This window comes from Erpetoichthys calabaricus, chromosome 5 (assembly GCF_900747795.2).
Source record: "Erpetoichthys calabaricus chromosome 5, fErpCal1.3, whole genome shotgun sequence".
Classification (NCBI taxonomy): domain Eukaryota; kingdom Metazoa; phylum Chordata; class Cladistia; order Polypteriformes; family Polypteridae; genus Erpetoichthys; species Erpetoichthys calabaricus.
This window is the reverse complement of record NC_041398.2, coordinates 1,693,544-1,716,152: the sequence shown is the minus strand read 5'-3', so window position 1 is coordinate 1,716,152 and position 22,609 is coordinate 1,693,544. Positions and strand designations below refer to the sequence as shown.

The 22,609-nt window shown below is 41.0% G+C and overlaps 1 protein-coding gene across 3 annotated transcripts in view; it reads left to right on the top strand.

Moving 5' to 3' along the window:
• LOC114652431 (gastrula zinc finger protein XlCGF57.1-like) overlaps positions 1-20,577 on the top strand; it is a 596,652-nt gene extending 576,075 nt beyond the window's left edge. For all 3 annotated transcript variants that reach the window (XM_051927956.1, XM_051927953.1, XM_051927954.1), the window contains one exon: positions 19,875-20,577. The gene's annotated coding sequence lies outside the window, so the exon portion shown is untranslated. The remainder of the gene's footprint in view (positions 1-19,874) is intronic.
• Positions 20,578-22,609: the final 2,032 nt, after the last annotated feature.

Sequence of the window (22,609 nt, the reverse complement as noted above, 5' to 3'; positions counted from 1 at the left end):
TTTTTGTATAGCCCAAAATCACACAGGAAGTGCCACAATGGGCTTTAACAGGCCCTGCCTCTTGACAGCCCCCCAGCCTTGACTCTCTAAGAAGACAAGGAAAAACTCCCAAAAAAACCTAGTAGGGAAAAATGGAAGAAACCTTGGGAAAGGCAGTTCAAAGAGAGACCCCTTTCCAGGTAGATTGGGCGTGCAGTGGGTGTCAAAAGAAGGGGGTCAATACAATACAATACAATACAGTACAGTACACAGAACAATTTCTCAATATAGTAAGAAATAAAAAATATAAATTTTAGAAGTACAGAGCAGAATTTAACAGTAGATGATATATCCCATAATAAGATTTGGATTTGTGTAGAGTCCTGGAGACCTCATCCTTCAAGCTGCCTCCCCCATTTGGCCATTCCACAGCTGAAACAGTGCTGGGCCAGCCAATCCGATGAAAGGACCCCTCTTTCCCACGATTCCTGCGATCCTCCATCTGGGATGACTTTTCCTTAGGCAGGCAAAACAACTTGGCAGGTGGGCCGTGGCACTGAGTGCCACATTTGAGTACCGAGAAGAAAAACAGAATAAGTGAGGGTTAGTATACAATTCTAACTGTCATGTTACTTATGTTTAAGTGCTAATGACTAACAACAGAGATGCAGTCTGTACAGTTAATCAGCAGCTCTAGTCAGGGTGTACTAAACTGAAGTAGTGAGTCTTCAGTCGTGATTTAAAAGCTGAGACCGAAGGGGCATCTCTTATAGTAGCAGGCAGACCATTCCACAGTTTAGGGCCCTGTAACTAAAAGCTCGACCTCCCACTGTTATTTTATTAATCCTAGGAATCATAAGCAGACTGTCATCTTGAGATCTTAATGTGCGCTCAGGTTTGTAACTCATGATAAGTTCAGACAAGTAAGCCGGACCTCGACCATTTAATGCTTTATATGTTAAAAGAATGATTTTGAAATCTGCCCTAAACTTAACCGGGAGCCAGTGTAAGGATTTAAGAACTGGAGTTATGTGTTCGTATTTTCTTGTTCTTGTAATAATTCTCGCAGCCGCATTTTGGATTAACTGGAGGCTGTATAAAGAACAGTTTGAACATCCAGTGAACACCACATTGCAGTAGTCAATCCTACTAGAGATAAATGCATGAATTAGTTTCTCAGAATCCTGTTTATTTAAAAAGCGCCTTAATTTCCTAACATTTTTAAGATGGAAGAAACATGTTTCGGACAACTTTGTAATATGTGCTTTAAATGACATGCTAGAGTCAAAGATAACTCCTAGATTGCGGGCTGATTCAGTAAAATTGACTGGGATTCCCACTGAGTTAAATGATGACAAAATATTGTTGTGATCAGCGTCATTCCCTCCAACAATTAACATCTCTGTTTTATCTGTATGTAAAGACAAGTAGTTCTTATTCATCCACTCCTTTAATTCACTAACACAACTAATTAAAGACAACATTGGAGAAACTTCATTTGATTTAAATGAAAGGTATAACTGGGTGTCATCTGCATATGAGTGAAAATTAACATTATGTTTCCTAATGATAGATCCCAGTGGAAGCATGTACAGTGAAAACAGTAAAGGTCCCAGTACTGAGCCCTGCGGGACACCATATTGAACTTCTGTGTATAATGATGGAGTCCTGTCAGCACATTTCTGTACATATTGGAATCGATTTGATAAGTAAGAACTAAACCAAGTGAGCACGGTGCCTGTAAGCCCAACATCATTTTCTAGCCTGTGCAGTAAAATAGAATGGTCGATGGTGTCAAATGCTGCACTTAAGTCCAACAACATAATTACAGTTGAGTTTCCTTCATCAGAGGATATCAGAATGTCATTTACAACCCGTGTTAGTGCCGTTTCTGTACTATGACCAGTGCGAAAACCAGACTGGAATTTCTCAAATAAATTGTAATGCATAAGGTGTGTCTGACTGGCGACTACTTTTTCTAGTATTTTAGAGAGAAACGGTAAATTTGAAATAGGCCTATAATTATTTAGTATATGTGGGTCAAGGTCTGACTTTTTAAGTAATGGTTTAATGACTGACACTTTTAGTGCATCTGGTACTGTGCCATGCAATAATGAACTATTGATAATGTTTAGGATAGGCGCTGCAAGAACATCCATTGCACTTTTTACTAGTTTTGTTGGCACTGGATCAGGGAACAAGTAGTGGGCTTCATTTTAGAAATTAAACTTAAGACTTCCTGCTCAGGTCCAGGATTAAAATGACTAAAGTGCTGAGTGCAATGTGAGACAGGGTCTTCTAAGCTAGTATTTGGTTTGTACTGTGATGCAGAGATCTGGGATCTTATATTTTTAATTTTCTCATTGAAGAAGTTCATAAAGTCTGTACTGCTAATGTCTGTTGGTATTTTGCACTGTTGATCTGAATTTCATTTGTTAATTTAGCCACTGTTCTAAACTGTACCCGATGATTTTTATTATTGCTATCTATTAATGTAGAATAATATTCTGACCGAGCTTTAAAGAGGGCTTTTTTATATTTATTAACACTCTCTGTCCATGCAATTTGAAAGACCTGTAGCTTTGTTGTTCTCCATCTGTGCTCCAGTTTTCGACACTCTAATTTAAGAGCTCGAGTGTTTTCATTAAACCAGGGAGAGTTTCTATGTGCTTTGATCACTTTTGTTTTAAGGGGAGCCATTGTGTCCAGAGCATCTCTCAAGGTCACTTTATAATGTGATGTTAGCTCATCTAAATTGTTTTCCGTGTTTACATTTGATGTTAACTGATCTAAATGGTTTTCCACAATTACACTCGACTTACTCAAAGTATCTATAAATTTTGAAGCAGAATTACAATCTAGATGTCGCACTGTCTTTGTTTTAATCTGGGAGTGTGTTGGCAAGGGCAGGACTAAATCAAATGTAATTCAGTAGTGATCAGAAATAACTTTATTTAATGGAGTAATAATTAAATTTTGAATTTCAACTTTGTAAGTTATAATTAAATCTAATGTGTGGTTATGATTATGAGTTGGACCTTTGACATTCTGACAAAATCCTACTGAATTTAACAAATAAGTAAAACATTTGCTAAAAGTGTCAGTTTCCACATCAATGTGTACATTAAAATCCCCCATCAGTACTATGTGATCATAATTTATAGCCAAGTCAGATAAAAGGTTGCTAAATTCAGTCATGAACAATGAATACGGCCCTGGTGGTCTGTAGACTAGCACTATAATTGTGTTGGAATCTGTTTTAATATTTAAAATGAATGCCTCAAATGATGTAAAGTCACCTAAATTTTTAGAAGTGATTTGCATTTTGTTACAATGAATTATTCCAAGGCCTCCTCCTCGACCTGAATCTCTAGACTTATGAAGGAACGAGTATCCATCTGGTGACGCCTCAGCTAGGGGGACAGTGTCACATTTACTAAGCCAGGTTTTGGTGAGAAGACACAGATTAGATTTTGTACTTAATATAATATCATTTACCATGTATTGTATTGTATTGTATCTCACAGTTTGCCCCTTTTCTAGACAAACACAATGACTCCGTCTTAACCTGTGAGTTTGCTCAACTTCAACATCAACATGCTCTTCTGGGACTGAAGTGTTTAGAGTCTCCTTCTCATCTCCAGTGTTTTCATTATCTGATGTAGTGTTAGATAAATCTCTCTCTTCATCCCTCTCACTGCTGCTGGTCTGTCGATTGTCACCTATACCGTTGACTTTATGTAGTCTAGAATGGTGGGTCCTTCCATGAGCACCTCCACGTCTGACACATTTCACAACTCCATCCTGTCCAGTGACACCTGCAGGTCCCTTCCATTCTGCACAGTCCACTCTTTTGTTGTCCACTTTGTCTCAGATTTATCATTTTGTGAATTCACCTTTCTCTGGAATGCTCTCCGTATTTGGTCTGAACACTCAGCTTCAGTACACTGTGTGCACAATTATTAGGCAAGTGAGTATTTTGACCATATCATCATTTTTATTTATGTATTCCGACTCTAAGCTGTATAAACTTGAATACTTATTGGATTTAAGCATATCAGGTGATGTGTATTTGTGTAATAAGGGAGGGTGTGGCCTAAGGAGTTCAACACTGTTTATCAAGGTGTGCATAATTATTAGGCAGCTTGTTTTCCTCGGGCAAAATGAGCCAAAAAAGATATTTAACCGACACTAAAAAAGTCAAATTGTCAAAAGTCTTTCGGGGGGATGCAGCACTCTTGAAATTGCTCAGATATTGGGGAGTGATCACAGAACCATTAAACATTTTGTTGCAAATAGTCAACAGGGCCACAAGAAACGTGTTGAGGTGAAAAAAAGAAGCAAATTAACTGCCAAAGATTTGAGAAGAATCAAACGTGAAGTTACCAGGAAGCGATTCTCCTCCAGTGCTGTTATATTCCAGAACTGCAACCTACATGGAGTGCCCAGAAGTACAAGGATGTCCGTGCTCAGAGACATGGCCAAGGTAAGGCAAGGCTGAAATCCAACCACCACTGAACAAGACACATAAGCTGAAATGTCAAAACTGGGCCAAGAAATATGTGAAGACAGATTTTTCAAAGGTTTTATGGACTAATGAGATGAGAGTGACTCTTGACGGAGCAGAGCGATGGGCCCATGGCTGGATCAGTAACGGGCACAGAGATCCTCCTCGACTCATACACCAGAAAGATGAAGGTGGGGTACTGGTATGGTCTGATATTATTAAAGATGAGCTAGTTGGACCTTTTTTGGGTTTAAAATGTACTCAAAATCAACTCTCAAATCTACTGCCAGTTTTTAGAAGACAAAGACACTTCATTCAAGCAGTGCTAAAAGAAAAAGTCTGCATTTTTCTAGAAGACCATGATTTTTATGCAGTACAATGCTCCATTACATGCAACGAAGTACTCCACTGTGTGGCTAGCCAGTAAAGGCCTTAAGGATAAAAGAAAAATGACATGGCCTCCTTCCTCACCTGACATAAAGCCCTTCTTAAACGGCAGATTTACGGGGAAGGAAAACAGAACACCTCTCTGAACGGCGTCTGGGAGAGGCTGTGGTTGCTGCTGCACAAAAATTTGTAAACAGATCAAGAAACTGACAGACTTCATGAATGGAAGGCTTATGACTGTTATTGAAAAGAACGATGGCTATACAGTAATCCCTCCTCCATCGCGGGGGTTGCGTTCCAGAGCCACCCGCGAAATAGGAAAATCCGCGAAGTAGAAACCATATGTTTATATGGTTATTTTTATATTGTCATGCTTGGGTCACAGATTTGCGCAGAAACACAGGAGGTTGTAGAGAGACAGGAACGTTATTCAAACACTGCAAACAAACATTTGTCTCTTTTTCAAAAGTTTAAACTGTGCTCCATGACAAGACAGAGATGACAGTTCAGTCTCACAATTAAAAGAATGCAAACATATCTTCATTTTCAAAGGAGTGCGCGTCAGGAGACAGAGAACAAAGCAAGCAGTCAAAAAAAAAATCAATAGGGCTTTTTGGCTTTTAAGTATGCGAAGCACCGCCGGTACAAAGCTGTTGAAGGCGGCAGCTCACACCCCCTCTGTCAGGAGCAGGAAGAGAGAGAGAGAAAAACAAAGTCAAAAATCAATACGTGCCCTTTGAGATTTTAAGTATGCGAAGCACCGTGCAGCATGTCCTTCAGGAAGCAGCTGCACACAGCCCCCCTGCTCACACCCCCCTACGTCAGCGCAAGAGAGAGAGAGAGAGAAAGTAAGTTGGGTAGCTTCTCAGCCATCTGCCAATAGCGTGCCTTGTATGAAATCAACTGGGCAAACCAACTGAGGAAGCATGTACCAGAAATTAAAAGACCCATTGTCCGCAGAAACCCGCGAAGCAGTGAAAAATCCACGATATATATTTAAATATGCTTACATATAAAATCCGCGATGGAGTGAAGCCGCGAAAGGCGAAGCGCGATATAGCGAGGGATCACTGTATTGGTCACTAATTTTTTTTTTTGAAATGTTTATTTATCAATTTGAGTTGTTTATTATTCTCACTTTAATAGATGAAAACAAACAAGTGAGATGGGAAAGTTTTTGTTTCTCCTTTAGTTGCATAATAATTCTGTACACTAATAATTGCGCACACATATGTATTCCCCTGAGAATGTCCACACTCACATTTCCTTTGTAAAACATTCAAGTTACAGGTTTATTAACATTTTGGATTGACTGATGGGACTGTATTTGTTCCATATTAAAATTAATCCTCAAAAATACAACTTGCTTAATAATTGTGCACACTGTGTAAATGCTCTTCTTGGAGTGTGCAGCGCCGGAATATGTGCTCCACTGACACACTCCTAGTGGTGGCTTCTAGGGCAGGTGGTCTGTCCACGAGAAGATTTGGATTTCGACCAAACACTGGCTGATATGAGCTGTACCCATAAATATTGTGCAAGGTATTCATTACCATTAGTGCCCTGTGGCGCTAATCTGGCACTAACAGTCACATCCAGTATTCTTTTTCACTTTCTGTATAATTTCTGTGAGTGTCTGATTGTGTCTCTCAGGTAGTCCATTACCCCAGGGACTGTATGCAGTGGTGGTCTTTGTTTCAATGTTAAAATTCTCTGCCATCTCTCTGATTCCCCACCATTATCACTAAGTAGTTTCTGAGCAGCTCCATGTACTCTTATCTGAGAACGAATGAATGAATTGTGTCACAATTTCTGATGGTCTCTTTGTCTTCACAACACTTCCTGCACTGAAACGTGTGAATGTGTCAATGATGTGAAGACCCCGTACTCCTGTTTGACGTTCATGTCAGTCAATAGCCAGCAAAGCCCTAAATATGATGGCTTTAATAGACCTGCCATTACTGTGTCCAAACATGATGGTGCCGTGTAGATAAAGTGTTGTCATATCTACATGGTGGCACTGAAATGTATGCCAATCCCCTTTAGTAAAGGTCTGCAATGCACTTTGATCACATCTGAATTGTTAGATTTGTGATTTTAAACTGTGAGGCAGAGGAGGAAATCAAGAGAAATGTGTCTTTGAATCAAACCCCATGGAGGGCACTGTGACGCTGAAGTCTGCTCATTATATTTACTGACTTTATGAAGTTAATTCTACACTTTTATTTTCACAGGGCTTTCCCATTTCACATGGCCATACACTGAGGTGTCTAATGGCCTCCAACTCAGGGCTGTCCATGTGAGAAGTGAATCTGAGAAGAGAAGTGCAGACACTTAAAGAGAGAAGAGTTTACCACAGAGCATGGCCTCTGCCAAAGAAGATAGCGTGGATAAAAGAATGGTGGACATTAAAGAAGAAGATTGTGAATGGCTCACACCAGAGGATGTGTGTGTGAAGCTGGAGGATCATGAAGAAAGAATTTCAGTTTTTAAAGAGGAGGAGGATTGCAAGAAGGTGACTGCTGCCATTAAAGCTGAGGGTTTTAATGATTTCTCCGTTGGTCTTGAACTTCAAAAGTATGAAACTGAGGATATTTTCAAGCAAGATGCCTGTGAAGAATCTCCATCCAGTTTACAGCCCTGGTCCACTAATACGGGACGACTGGCTACGCAGGAGAATTCAGCAGAGCTGAAATCAGAGTTATCAGAGTCTGAAGAGAAAATCACTGAGGGAAATGAGAGAGAAGGAGAAGAGTCACCTGGGAGTGTTGGAATAAGTGAGTAATGTGATTAAATATAAAAGAAAGAGAGCAGTTATAAATTCTAACGGTGGGTGCTTTGATGTTTTTAGAAGATTGAAATGAGAGTGGAAAACACAGTTAGTTGAACTTGGATAAAAACCAGCTGCTCGGGACCATGATAACAAACAATAGGTTACCTAATAAATGATAAATTAGAAAACTTGGGTGAATAAGGAAAAATCTAAAATGTTCAGTGCACGACTTGAACATCATGAAGCTCTGACTGAAGCTGTGACGTATGTTAGGCTTACAGTGCTTTACGTTTAATGAGAATATCGAAAGTCATATTTTGTTAAAGACATGTATATTTCTTAAAATGTGCGGCAGTTAAGGTCAGAAATGTCCACATAAAGAAATAAATAAGTAAGAATTAAATCCTCACCCCTGTGCACTAAATAAGAGTGAATATGTTCAAGCTAGTGCACACCTAATATGTGCCTCATCTTTTTAATGGTAATCTCGGGCGCTTGACACTCAAGTTAACAGTGAGAAGAGCTATCTGTATGAGCCATGATGACATACAGGGGGTCTCAGGGTCTTTTTTCAGCATCTTCAGTTCTGCTCTCAGCCTGAACTTGCTGGGGCAGCATGGCCGGGACAAGCTGGCAGTGGTGTGAAATCTTCACTTGGAGATGATCTTGGGCCCTTCCATCTCTCACAGTCCCATCAGGTCAATTTGGAGTCGCCACTCCACTTCACCTGCATGTTTTTGCGGATGAGGGGAAGAACCAGAATAACCTGAAATGCCATGCCAAACCCCTATGTAGAACAACTGTGGGCAGGATTTGACCCCAGGACACCTGAGCACCCATTCCTTTCTATTAGGACCTGCTGATATCAATAATAATAATACCATTTCTTTTTTAAATTATAAATGTCATTTTAGCCATGCATAAACTTCACATTTTATAATAAAATACTACTGCATACAGCATACACAGAGAACATTTACCCATAATACACACATAATGGAACAAAAACAAGCTGAGCAAAACAAAAGGCATGCATTAATCATACTCCACATTTCTAATCAGATAAAATTTCAATTAGATATTTGTAGGCATCTACTATGACAAGAAGAAAATGAGACAGTATTGGTGAACAGTTCAGGTTCTTATCTAAGAATTAAAGCATCTCTGCATGTTCTGAGGACAGTCTGGTCCTCCTGTCATCCACGACATGTGCTGCCATGCTGAACAGACCCTCACTGTCCCCACTCGTATAAAGAGGGCACAGGTAGGATGACAACTTTTATTGGTCCACCAGAGAGCCAGTGACCCAGCATCTCTTGTGGTTTGAGATTCATGGAGATAAAGATTCACCTCTGATGCTGCTGACTCAAATATTATTTTTATCTTTATTGACAATTTCTTCATGTATTCTGCAGTTCTGTTGGTGTGGAGTTTCTTTGAATCTCTCGGCTGTCGTCTGTCGCTCTGAGTGTGTCTGTGTGGTCGAGACACCGGCACTGAGCAGTTTATGTGTTTGAGATATGCAATCATCTGTGAAATACGTGTCCTTGTACCATTGTTTAATGTGGGGGAAAAATATCTTTATGTACCAGCTCAGTAAATCTCTGCATCCCTTTCCTCCCATCTACCTACACATTCACTGAAAGGCTAATAAAAGGGATTTTAGTCAAAATAGCTAATGCCTGGTTAATTAATTATACAAATAAATCAGTCAACAAACACTCACTGGCAGATGGAATCATGGATCTAAATGATCTAGAAGGTGACATCTTCCAGAACTGAAAGCTGCAGTTTGTCCAGGCTTACAAATTCCACTGTTTTTGCTGTCACAGTAAGTCTTTGGCGTTCTTGCTGTCTGTATTATAAGGTTGAGTTTTCTAAGTGCTGCCATTATTGGAGGCCGAGTGAGAGTAGGTGACTGAGCTAGACTAAGCTTGATGGTCGCCTCAGCCTTTGAACAGCTTGTTCTTCACACCAGTCCCTTTTGTGTTGACTTCTCAGATGCTGAATAAGGTTTGTATTGTTTAAACTGTTAGCAGAGAATCCTCCATCACTGACTTCGTTTTGCACATATATTACAAACCACAAATTTAATAATAATAATAATAATAATAATACATTTTATTTATATAGCGCCTTTCCCATGCTCAAGGCACTTACAGAATAAATAAAGAACGGCAGAATATACAGTATATAGCATTGTACAAACCAGATAAATAAACAAAGAAGATTAAGACAGTAAATTCTGAAAAAAAAAAACAGACAACATAATTAATGGTCTCGCACACACACACACTTACAGGTTACATGAGCATCTTGACAGAGAAGTAAACTGAGAGAAAGGTAATAAAGTCAAGTAGAGCTAAAAGCCTTCCTGAACAGATGAGTTTTGAGTTGTTTTTTAAAAGAATTCATGGAGTCAGCTGACCTGATTAATTTTGGTAGGTCATTCCAGAGTCTGGGAGCTATACAGCTGAAGGCTCTGCTGTCACCCATGGAGTGTAGATTAGTGACGGGCACAACAAGATTACCAGAATCAGAGGACCTTAGTGGGTGGACAGGCACATAGTGATGGAGAAGGTCACTGATGTAGTTTGGCGCGAGGTTATTTAAAGCTTTGTAGGTTATTAGTAGGATTTTATATTCGATTCTGTAGGACACAGGGAGCCAGTGAAGGCGGAGCAGGATGGGTGTGATGTGCTCGCTGCTGCTGGCTCGAGTAAGGACTCTTGCAGCTGAGTTTTGAATAAGCTGGAGCTGTGATATAAGATTAGAAGGGGCACCTGCCAGTAGGGAATTACAATAATCGATGCGGGATGTGATAAAAGCATGGACAAGTTTCTCAGCATTAGAGAAGGAGAGGAAGGAGCGAACACGGGATATGTTACGGAGGTGAAAGTAAGAAAGTTTCTTAATGTGATTTATGTGGGCGGAATAAGTGAGGGAGGAATCAAAAATGACACCAAGATTTTTTACAGTAGAGGCAGGTCTGATGAGATCACTGCCAAGATGGACTGGGAAGGAGCTCATTTTATTAAGTTGCATTTTAGTCCCAATTTGCAGGAGTTCAGTTTTATTGCAATTTAATTTTAAAGAGTTCTGCTCCATCCAGGTTTTAATTTCACTAAGGCATGTTGTGAGCTGAGAAAGCTCTGATGAAGTTCCACTTTTAACATTGAAGTAGAGCTGAGTATCATCTGCATAAAAATGATAACCCAATCCATAACTACGGATAATATGGCCAAGGGGAAGCATATAAATACAGAAAAGCAGAGGACCGAGGACAGAGCCCTGAGGGACTCCTTGTGTGACTGGCGCTGAGCTGGATCTACTGTTGTCAAGACTAACAAACTCTTGCCTATCAGTCAGATAGGACTTGAACCACTGGAGGGCAGTGCCAGAGATACCCAGCATGTTCTCCATTCTGAACAGTAGGATGTCATGTCTGACAGTGTCAAATTCTGCACTGAGGTCTAACAGAATTAATATGCTGGTTTGTCCAGAGTCTGCTGCCATAACAAATCATTGGTTACCTGTAGCAGAGCAGTTCACAGCTGTGCCGCGCCCTGAAACAGACTGAAAGGGTTCCATCAAATTATTAGAGCTTAGGTAATTGGTGAGTTGTGAAGCTATAACACGCTCAAGAACTTTTGACAGGAAAGGTAAGTAGGAAATAGGCCGGAAATTGTTAAGATTGTCAGCATCAAGGCCAGACTTTTTTAACATTGGGGTTACAGAAGCAATTTTAAAAGTGAGCGGCACAGAGCCGGTGTCAAGGGATGAGTTTATTATTGTTGTAACAGTCGGGATTATGGCATGAAGGCAGGATTTAAGTAGTGTGGTGGGGATGGGGTCCAGTACACAAGTAGTCGGCCTCATCTTATAAAGCAGGTCATTAACAAACGCAAATGTGACTGGTGAGAACTTAGAGAAGGAGCTGGATGGAGTGGGAAAACAGGGAGAGATATAAACAGATGATATATTTATGTTGGTTGAATTATTTAGATCTTTAATTTTGTTACGGAAAAAGTGGAGGAATTCCTCACAGACTTCAGTAGAAGAGGTAGTTGGACCAGATGCGGGTTCGAGTAGTTTATTAACTACAGAGAACAAAACCCTTGGGTTATCATGGCTACTTTCTATTATTCTGCCATAATGGGTGTTCTTGGCAGAAGTTAGTGCTTCTCTGTAAGCTCTTTGGTGGTCAGAGAAAGCCTGGATGTGCACGGTGAGGCCAGTCTTACGTGACATTCTCTCAAGGCGTCGGCCAGCTGCTTTCATAGATCGCAATTCTGAGTTATACCAAGGAGCTGAACGTTTAAAGGAAACCTCATTATGTTTTAAAGGAGCTGTTTTATCTAATGCTGAGTGAAGGGCTGTGTTATAGTGGTGAACAAAACTATCTAGTGTTGATGGAATAGGTGCAGACAGTAAAAGATCAGAAATGGATCCAGAAAGGATAGAGGGACAGATATTTTTTAAGGTTTCTGTAAGAAATTTGTCGTTTACAGGTAAGAGGTGGGAGAGGTAATGAGACAGTGAAAAATACTGCTTTATGGTCAGAGAGTCCCAAATCAGTGCTGTAAATGTTGGCAACAGAAAGTCCAGAAGTGCAGATCAGGTCCAATATATGATCGCCAGAATGGGTTGGAAAATCAACATGTTGTGTCAAGTCAAAACAGTCCAGTAAGGACAGGAATTCATTTCTCAGTTTAGATGTGGGGGTGTCAATATGGATGTTGAAATCACCAAGAAGGATAATTCTCTGAGAGTAAGAGCTTAGGTGGGTCAAAAGTTCAATCAGATCGGATAAAAAGGATGCATTGTATTTTGGGGGACGATAAAGAACAATGAGTGAGACAGGACCTGATTCCGTTGTTAGTTTAACAGCCAGGCACTCAAAAGACAATGGGCAGTCAATTGGGATTCTTTTAACGTTTAAGTCTTCTCTGATAATTACTGCCAGCCCGCCGCCATGTCTTGAGCTGCGAGGCTCTGAGTGGAAAGTCAAACCAATTGGAGTCGCCTCTGTGAGAGACGCAAATTCGTTTGGTTTTTTGCCAAGTCTCCGTTAGACACAGAATATCAAGTTTGGTGTCAGTGATGAGTTCTGACAGCACCAATGCTTTGCCATTAAGAGACCTCGAGTTAAACAGTGCAATATTACATAATGAGGCTTCTTTCTGCACAGAGCCGCAATCAGGGTTTATTCCCACATAATGCAAATTTGGCACACTGACAATTCTATTTCCAGGGTCATGAGAAGGACGGCGTATTCCTGAGCAAATGCTGCCGGTGGTCTTTTCATTCGCCGCCCGGCGGTGGCGGCGACCTGACCCGCGATGTAGATATTTCGGGCGCTGCAAAATACCGGCGTCCTTTAGGATGTTGCAGTCAGACCATTTGCTCTGGACAAACTGTTTAATAAGAAGGAGTTTGTCATGAGAGTATTTTAGCATGATGCTGAGTAATACTTATCTGAATAGCAGTGGAGAAGCAGCACAGCAGAGTGGAACTGGTAGGACAGGCGAGTGTGGTAGCGTAGGTGAGCAGCCATAGCAATCAGCAGAAAGCACAGCAAGAGGAGGTAGCAGGAGTTGGAGGTTCCAATACACAGTCACAAAATGTAACGCTTGGTAATTTCAGGCGTGATCGCCCCGGAGCCAAAAGCCAGGTTAATAAGAACATCAGATCAGTTCCCAGTCGTATAGTACTATAAGATGAAACGGGAGCAGATCAGCAAAGCGAATTAAATATAATCACGGAGACAGATCATCCCGAGGTCCTAGATTGCCAGGCACAAAGAAATGCTTGAAGGTTCTCGTCCCGTGATCCACAGACTCAGCTATTCCCAGTCAAAGTAGAGTCCATAAAATCTGTAAATATAAGCCAAATCCATACAATTCGAGTCAGCTGTATCCACGAACTATACGTACAATAAAAGAAATAAAACAAACGTAAGAAAGTGTAGAATTAGGCGAATTTTGTGAGAAGTGTTGTTTACAGGGAGGAGCGGCAACAACATGCGTGCGCCAGCGTCCCCTCACCAGTAGACATAACCTAACATAATTTGTTATCTCTTGTAGGAAAGCAATTAAACTGTTAGACTGGTGAGGACGTGTTTCTATATGTTGGCGATGTCTTGCTTGCTTTTTATCATTCAAGATTAGGTGTTCAGATCAGCTAATTTGCTGATCATCGGTCAAGTCACTTGGAGTGAAAGTTGGCTGATTTTGATTTGTGATCGATTGATCAGATCAGGCCTGTCCTTCACATGTGAGAGAAAGGTGGAGAAATTGAACAGACAGCAGCAGAACATGTGAAGACCACACACTGAGTGGTCAGACCATAAATGGCACCTCAGGGTGAGTAAGGAACTCCAACCAGTGTGCCACCACCTGCACTGTTTCATTTATTTTAAAAGTCAGGTAGTGGTTAGGAATTTGGACATCAAACCCTGAAGTTGCAGGTTCAGATTCAGCTATTGACACCTTGTGACCTCGAATAAGTCACATGACCGGTCTTTCCTCCAGTTGGAAAAACAAGAGAAATGTAACCAATTGTGTCTCAAATGTTTTAGGTCACCTTGGATAAAGGTGTCAGGGGAAAATATAGTTAAAATGTTTGTGTTCTTTCAGATTTACAGAAGAATGGCAGCTTCTCTCCACCTTCATTTGGCCATCTCTCTCTTCAGTACAAAGAGAAAGGTATGAAGAATTCAGCAAGAGCATCAGAGAACCTGACAGTAGACTTTTTACAGTGCAGTTCTCTGCCTGCTACTGGAGTAACACAGACAGAAACCATCAAAACTGATCAACAGCAAGTGGAGAAAGAAATACAACTTCATACTGGAGAAAAATGTTGTTTGGAATGTGGCAAACAATTCACACAAAAAAGTGATCTTAATAAGCATCACAGAAAAATCCACACAGGAGAAAAACCTCATTGCTGTCTAGAATGTGGTAAATCGTTCTCAAGGAGATGTGAACTTCAGAGGCACAAAATAATTCACACAGGAGAAAAACCTCATTGTTGTCCAGAATGTGGTAAGTTGTTTTCAACCAGAAGCAATCTTCAGAACCACAGAAGGAACCACACAGGAGAAAAACCTCATTGCTGTTCAGAATGTGGTAAGACCTTCTCATGGAGAAGCCATCTTCAGATCCACACAAGAATGCACACAGGAGAAAAACCTCATTGTTGTCCAGAATGTGGTAACTCATTCTCAACTATAAGCAATCTTCAAAACCACAGAAGAATCCACACAGGAGAAAAACCTTATTGCTGTTCAGAATGTGGTAAATCATTCTCATGGGGAAGCCACCTTCAGGACCACAGAAGAATCCACAAAGGAGAAAAACCTCATTGTTGTTCGGAATGTGGTAAGACCTTCACAAAGAGAAGCCACCTTCAGGACCACAAAAGAATTCACACAGGAGAAAAACCTCATTGTTGTCCAGAATGTGGTATGTTGTTCTCAAAGAGAAGCAATCTTCAGAACCACAGAAGACGCCACACAGGAGAAAAACCTCATTGTTGTCGAGAATGTGGTAAGTCATTCTTAAGGAGAAGCAGTCTTCAGACCCACAGAAGAATCCACACAGGAGAAAAACCTCATTGCTGTTTAGAATGTGGTAAGTCCTTCTCATCGAGAAGCTATCTTCAGAACCACAGAGAATGTCACACAGGCAATAAACCTCATTGCTGTTCAGAATGTGGAAAGTCCTTCTCATGTAACAGCAATCTTCAGAGGCACAGAAGAAAACACACAGGTTAAAAACCTCATTGCTGTTCAGAATGTACCAAACAATTTTCTGACAAATGCAATTTTCAAAGGCACACAGAAACTGATACAGGAGAGAAGCCATATTGCTGTTCTCAATGTGGAAAAAGGTTTTAAACATTTGCTTTTTGCAAGTAAACCCACAAACTCCCACTAATGCGAAAATGCAGTATGTATGTATGTATGTTCTGAATGTGGCAAATGTTATACAAGCCAGTAAAGTCTTTATCCACGTGCCAAAATCCATACTGAAGTAAAATCTCATTGCTGTTCTGAATGAGAGAAATGATTCTTATATTTAAGCACACTTCAGTGCCACATCAAAACTCATACTGGAGATAAACCTTATTGTTGTCCTGAATGTGATAAGCAGTTCTCACAACAAAGCACCAAAATGAGTCGCATCAGACGTCACACCGGAGAGAAACCTCACCATTGCTTGGAATTTGGCAAACAATTCTCACACCTCAGTTCTGTTTACATACATAGGAGAAGTCAAACTGGAGAGAAGTCTTATAGTTGTACTGAATGTGGAATGCGATTCTCATATAACAGTTCTCTTCACAAGCATAAAATAATTAATTCTAGTAAGAAACAAAGCTGTTCTGACTGTGGCAAGCTTTTCTCAGACAGCACGACTGCTAAGGATCACATGAGAATTCACTCCGGAGAGAAACCTTATTGCTGGGCAGAGTGTGGCAAACGATTCTCACGTCCAAGCGCATGTAGGTGCCACAGAAGGATCCACATTGGAGAGAAGCAGTACACCTGTTCTGAATGTGGTAAAGGGTTCTATTCCAGAAAAGTTTTCGGAGACGCACATAAAGTCATATTGAAGAAAAGCCTGTCCCAGAAATGACAAATGATCTTTCCTTTGGATCCTCAGGCATAATAAATGAAGGAAAATCTTCAGAATGCGGTAAAGGACTCCAATTTAAAGTAGTTAATAAATACATAAGAATTGTGGAGAAAACACTGAACGTGGCAAACAGATCCTAGTTGTATGGTAACCTCAGAGCCACATACAGTATGAATTTACACTGGAATGAACACACTGGAATACAACACATACAGTGCATCCGGAAAGTATTCACAGCACATCACTTTTTCCACATTTTGTTATGTTATAGCCTTATTCCAAAATGGATTCGATTCATTTTTTTCCTCAGAATTCTACACACAACACCCCATAATGACAACATGAAAAAAGTTTACTTGAGGTTTTTGCAAATTTATTAAAAATAAAAAAACTGAGAAATACCATGTACATAAGTATTCACAGCCTTTGCCGTGAAGCTCAACATTGAGCTCAGGTGCCTCCTGTTTCCCCTGATCATCCTTGAGATGTTTCTGCAGCTTAATTGGAGTCCACCTGTGGTAAATTCAGTTGACTGGACATGATTTGGAAAGGCACACACCTGTCTATATAAGGTCCCACAGTTGACCGTTCATGTCAGAGCACAAACCAAGCATGAAGTCAAAGGAATTGTCTGTAGACCTCTGAGACAGGATTGTCTCGAGGTACAAATCTGGAGAATGTTACAGAAAAATTTCTGCTGCTTTGAAGGTCCCAATCAGCACAGTGGCCTCCATCATCCGTAAGTGGAAGAAGTTTGAAACCACCAGGACTCTTCCTAGAGCTGGCCGGCCATCTAAACTGAGCTATCGGGGGAGAAGGGCCTTAGTCAGGGAGGTGACCAAGAACCCAATGGTCACTCTGTCAAAGGTCCTCTGTGAATTGAGGAGAACATTCCAGAAGGACAACCATCTCTGCAGCAATCCACCAATCAGGCCTGTATGGTAGAGTGGCCAGACGGAAGGCACTCCTTAGTAAAAGGCACATGGCAGCCCGCCTGGAGTTTTCCAAAAGGCACCTGAAGGACTCTTAGACCATGAGAAAGAAAATTCTCTGGTCTGAAAGACAAAGATTGAAATCTTTGGTGTGAACACCAGGTGTCACGTTTGGAGGAAACCAGGCACCGCTCATCACCAGGCCAATACCATCCCTACAGTGAAGCATGGTGGTGGCAGCATCATGCTGTGGGGATGTTTTTCAGCGGCAGGGACTGGGAGACTAGTCAGGATAAAGGGAAAGATGACTGCAGCAATGTACAGAGACATCCTGGATGAAAACCTGCTCCAGAGCGCACTTGACCTCAGACTGGGGCGATGGTTCATCTTTCAGCAGGTCAACGACCCTAAGCACATGGCCAAGATATCAAAGGAGTGGCTTCAGGACAACTCTGTGAATGTCCTTGAGTGGCCCAGCCAGAGCCCAGACTTGAATCCGATTGAACATCTCTGAAGAGATCTCAAAATGGCTGTGCAGCGACGCTTCCCATCCAACCTGATGGAGCTAGAGAGGTGCTGCAAAGAGGAATGGGCGAAACTGGCCAAGGATAGGTGTGACAAGCCTGTGGCATCATATTCAACAAGACTTGAGGCTGGAATTGCTGCCAAAGGAGCATCGACAAAGTATTGAGCAAAGGCTGTGAATACTTATGGACATGGGATTTCTCAGTTTTTTTTATTTTTAATAAATTTGCAAAAACCTCAAGTAAACTTTTTTCATGTTGTCATTATGGGGTGTTGTGTGTAGAATTCTGAGGAAAAAAATGAATTTAATCCATTTTGGAATAAGGCTGTAACATAACAAAATGTGGAAAAAGTGATGCACTGTATTTCACAAACAGCAAGAATCTTCTTCAACAACTTAGAAGTGCAAAAAAAAACCTCATTGTTGTCCTAAATGTGGTTAATGGTTTTCAGACAGCAGTGGTCTTCATATTCATAAATTACTTGTTTACTTGTGGTAAGCCTCTTCGATGTTCTGAATGTTGAAAGTGGTCCTCTTGTCTCAGCCGTCATCAACAACACGTAAGATTTCACAAAGGACTCAGAAACTGTACTGCCAGGGCATCAGCCACACAGGGACTGATCATCTCTGCACCAGTGTTGTGACATAAGATGGTGAACAATACAAACACCAGACAACAGAATGAGGTAGCAACAGTACTGTGTGGTGATAACAACTTCAACCACAGATCACAACTGAAAAAGTTCAATGTACTAATAAAAATGGAGAAATCAAATCAAATCCACAGTGCAGTGCCAACTACCAGGAGGTGACACTGACAACGAGGGGAATATTTTTGTTTCAGAGTTTTGGAGATGGGGCCTTATCTGAGTAGCAATGAACTTGTACCGTCTCTGGGATGTCATCTGATGGCTGACGCCTGGGCTGAGTGCAGACAGCCGTTCTTAACGCTGATAATGAAGAAGTCATTTAGTGATGTCAGCTAACAGCCAGTGCTGTCCAATCAGATACTGGGGAGGGACAGTCGAGGAGGACAGGAGACTAAAAAGAGAGCCGTCACATGACAGTCTAATGTAGAGAGTCTTTATAAGACTTTTACACTAATTTAGGTTATCATTTATAAATGATAAGTCTTTACAAACCAAACACATTCATCAGCTGTGTGTCAAGGGTGAGTCCAAAAGTGAGAATTTAAGAAGATCTAAATACAAATAAAATGAAATATTCAGGGTTCAAAGAGAAATGTGTAAGTCCTGAAGATGGAGTCACAGCAGCATGATAGGGTTAGCACGGGGAACCATAGTTGTGAAGAATATCAATTAATGTATAGAAGGAATATTATTTAAAATAATAATTTTATGAGAAATTGGACACCATAATGAATGCAGAACACAATGAAAATGAAGTGAACTGATTTTATTGTCTGACATATAAGAGAAAAAGGGAAGACAAAGCAGAAACACACAGAGATATCTGCTGACCCAGCTGATAATCTGATATATTAACCTAGTAATATAACGGATGTCACTTTGCTCCATGTCAGTATCTTCTGGGGTGGTGTGTGAAGGATGCTCTATACTCCGAATGTGTTGGTTCAGCTTCAGTTTGAGTTCAGCACCTTCTTCATATCGATACCCAAGACAATGTTTCTTCACGTCGAGACTACAAGCTGGAGGCCACAGGAGCTCAATAAACTCCAACAGCAGGATGGACGATTAGAAAGCTCTGCTTTGAGAGAGTTTCAGCTACACAAAGCTTCAGCTTCATTTACTTGACAGAAAACTCCAAAAAGCAGAAGTGGCCCCTTCTGTACCCCCACCACTGAAGGTCACATTTGACCCCCTCACTACATGGCGTTGGTTCACTCTGCTTGGACTTTTGTAAGTTTTATGTTTCATGTTTTGGCCACACTCTTTTTACATTTTGTTTCATTGATGTTCTCAAATGTGTGAGTATAGCTTCACTCTTACAAGGACTTATCTAAAAAGGGCACATTGGCCATGAAATGCAAGAAGGCAGAGAAATATAAAATGTACAACCCACAAAATTAGGAGGTGACATCGATGAAATACACTCAGTGACAGAGGTGGCATGGACAAAATCAGAAAGGACAGCACAGAAAAGGCAGGTACCAACTGAAAACAAAAGAAGAAAGCTGATTGGTGAAAAGAACTGTCAGTCACTCCTGAGTGGACTGTTGAGGACAGCCGTGACATGCAGACTTCAGAGTTCATGTGTTTTTGATTTCAAATCTGTGCCCATGCACTGAATAAGTCTGTTATTTATCGGTTAGCATGTTCTGAAACTGTAATGTCATCACAAAGATCACACAAACATGTAATGTCACATTTGTGATCAATCACTGTTGTTGATTTTGATGGCACAATTCATCAGCCCTGTATAGAGTGACACTTCCAGACCGGCAACCCCACTGCACCCCGTAGCACATTTGGAGTTTGGGACTGGAGCACAAAGTGGATGGAACTCTGAGAAGGACAGACTTGTAAGACATGAACAAAGCCAGCTGCCCTCCCTGGTCTGTCTTCATTCAGAAGGACTCACCTGAGTGGTGGGATTGTTCTGCGGCGCTCCTGTTAGCCGACATTTCATCAGCTTGCTTTCTGCGTTTCATCTGATAACCAGCAGAGTTAGTCAAAGATGAGCCAGGCCTGTTACAATGTGAACGTTCTTGACATTTTGCTTGCTTTAAATATTTTTTTCTGCTTCTTTACTTTGAGTTCTTGTAGGCCTTGTACATTAGAGATTATTAATACATGAGCATTTGGTGTTAATAATGAATTGACAATTAATAAACTGTTTTTATTGCTAAATTGTAAGTGTGGCCTGTTGCCATTTTGTAGCTTTATCCTTCTTGACTGTGTTGGTAGGACGTGTTGCACTGTTGCCTCCCTAGAATTAAGTGTCACATCACCGACGCTCGGCCTCACACCCTTCATCACACGTGAGGCAGAATCCAAGATTGCGGATCCAACTGTTAATCCCATTCCCTGCTTTGCCAGTCCCTTGGCTGTGTGTGTATCGAGGTGTATGGCTGAAGCAAACCTCTCCTCAAGGAGTCCACAGCACCGGTCAGATGAAGAACTTGACACTTTGGGTTTAGACATAAAACTGAGAATACCTCACGCTGGATATGCTGTAGACGAGTGAAAGGAGTCTGGTGGGGTAGACTGAGGCAATAAGGTAAGTACAGTTAGACACGTTCATAGTCATTTTATCTTTTAATACTTATTTATTTATTTATTTATTTATTTTTTGCCTTTGTAAAACAAGGTACAGTATTGTGCTGTTTGGTGGTATAGATGGCTTCTCCTGAACGGTAACTCTTCATTACACACACACACCTGCTTACCATCACCGTTTTCAAGAACACACGAGGCACATGGAGACTTGACTGTTTCCTTGTTTAATTTAGATCAGTGGGGTCCAACGTCAATCCTGGAGGGCCGCAGGTTTTCATTCTAACCATTTTCTTAATTAATGACCCATTTTTGCTGCTAATTAACTTTTTTCCTCTTCATTTTAATTGACTTGCTATTTAAGACTCAGACCCCTTATCTGTTTCTTTTATTCCTTAATTAGCAACCAACCAGTAATGAAATACAAAATGACCCGAGACATGACCAGATAACCTTTGCTGTCACACAGTATCAGAAAATAAAGAAAGATGAAGGTCTCGGTGACGCTGATGTGCTTTCTGCTGTGGTCAAACGAGAGCACAGCCATGGAATTAAATAACGAGTTCAATTAACAACAACAATCAGCTTCTAATTAAGAAACTGGTGGGAGTTTGATACCCCAACTGGTCATGTTGATACCCCCTGGCTCGTCAATCGTTGGTTCACTTCACATCTCATTTTTATTTGGCTGCCATTTAAGGAAATAAAGAAGCAATTCAGAGGATTCTTCAATTAACAAAGGGAAGGGAATGGAAAAGAAGTCAATTAACAGCAGAAATTGGTTACTGATTAAGAAAGTGTCAGGAAGGAAAACCTGCAGCCAGTGTGGCCCTCTGGGGTCAGAGTTGGACACCCTGATTTAGATCAGGTATCAGCAAGAGTGAAAGGGAAGGTCTACAGGACGGTAGTGAGACCAGCTACTGTATGTTATATGGGCAGGAGACGGTGGCACTGACCAGAAAGTAGGAGACAGAGCTGGAGGTGGCAGAGTTAAAAATGGTAAGATTTGCATTGGATGTGACGAGGATGGACAGGATTAGAAATGAGGACATTAGAGAGTCAGATCAGGTGGGACGGTTGGGAGACAAAGTCAGAGAGGTGAGATGGTGTTGGTTTGGACATGTGCAGAGGAGAGATGCTGGGTATACTGGGAGAAGGATGTTAAGGATAGAGCTGCCAGGCAAGACGAGAAGAGGAAGGCCTAAGAGGAGGTTTATGGATGTGCTGAGAGAAGACATGAAGGTGATGGATGGGTGTGACAGAGCAAGATGACGAGGACAGGAAGATATGGAATAAGATGATCACTAATGGGAACAGCTAACAGAAGAAGACAAAGAAGACATCTACCTGAGAGCTGCACCTGACAGCACAACCACAAACACCCTGGCATTTTTGGAATAAGCAGATTTAACATTTATGTGCGGTCGGACTTTAGTGTCTTTTAACCCTTTGTTTATATGTTTAATTTGCCGCATACTTCGTCCAATAGTCTAAAAGAAAATTAAATATACTGGAGGAGTTTCATCGATACTTCAGTCAGGAACACAACATTAGATGTTCTCAGAGCTACAGAATTACAGCTTATCTATTTCCTACATAACAAGGTTGAGGAATTACATTAAATTCACACAAAAACGAGGCGTGTGTGGGACTGGGTCAGGGGGTG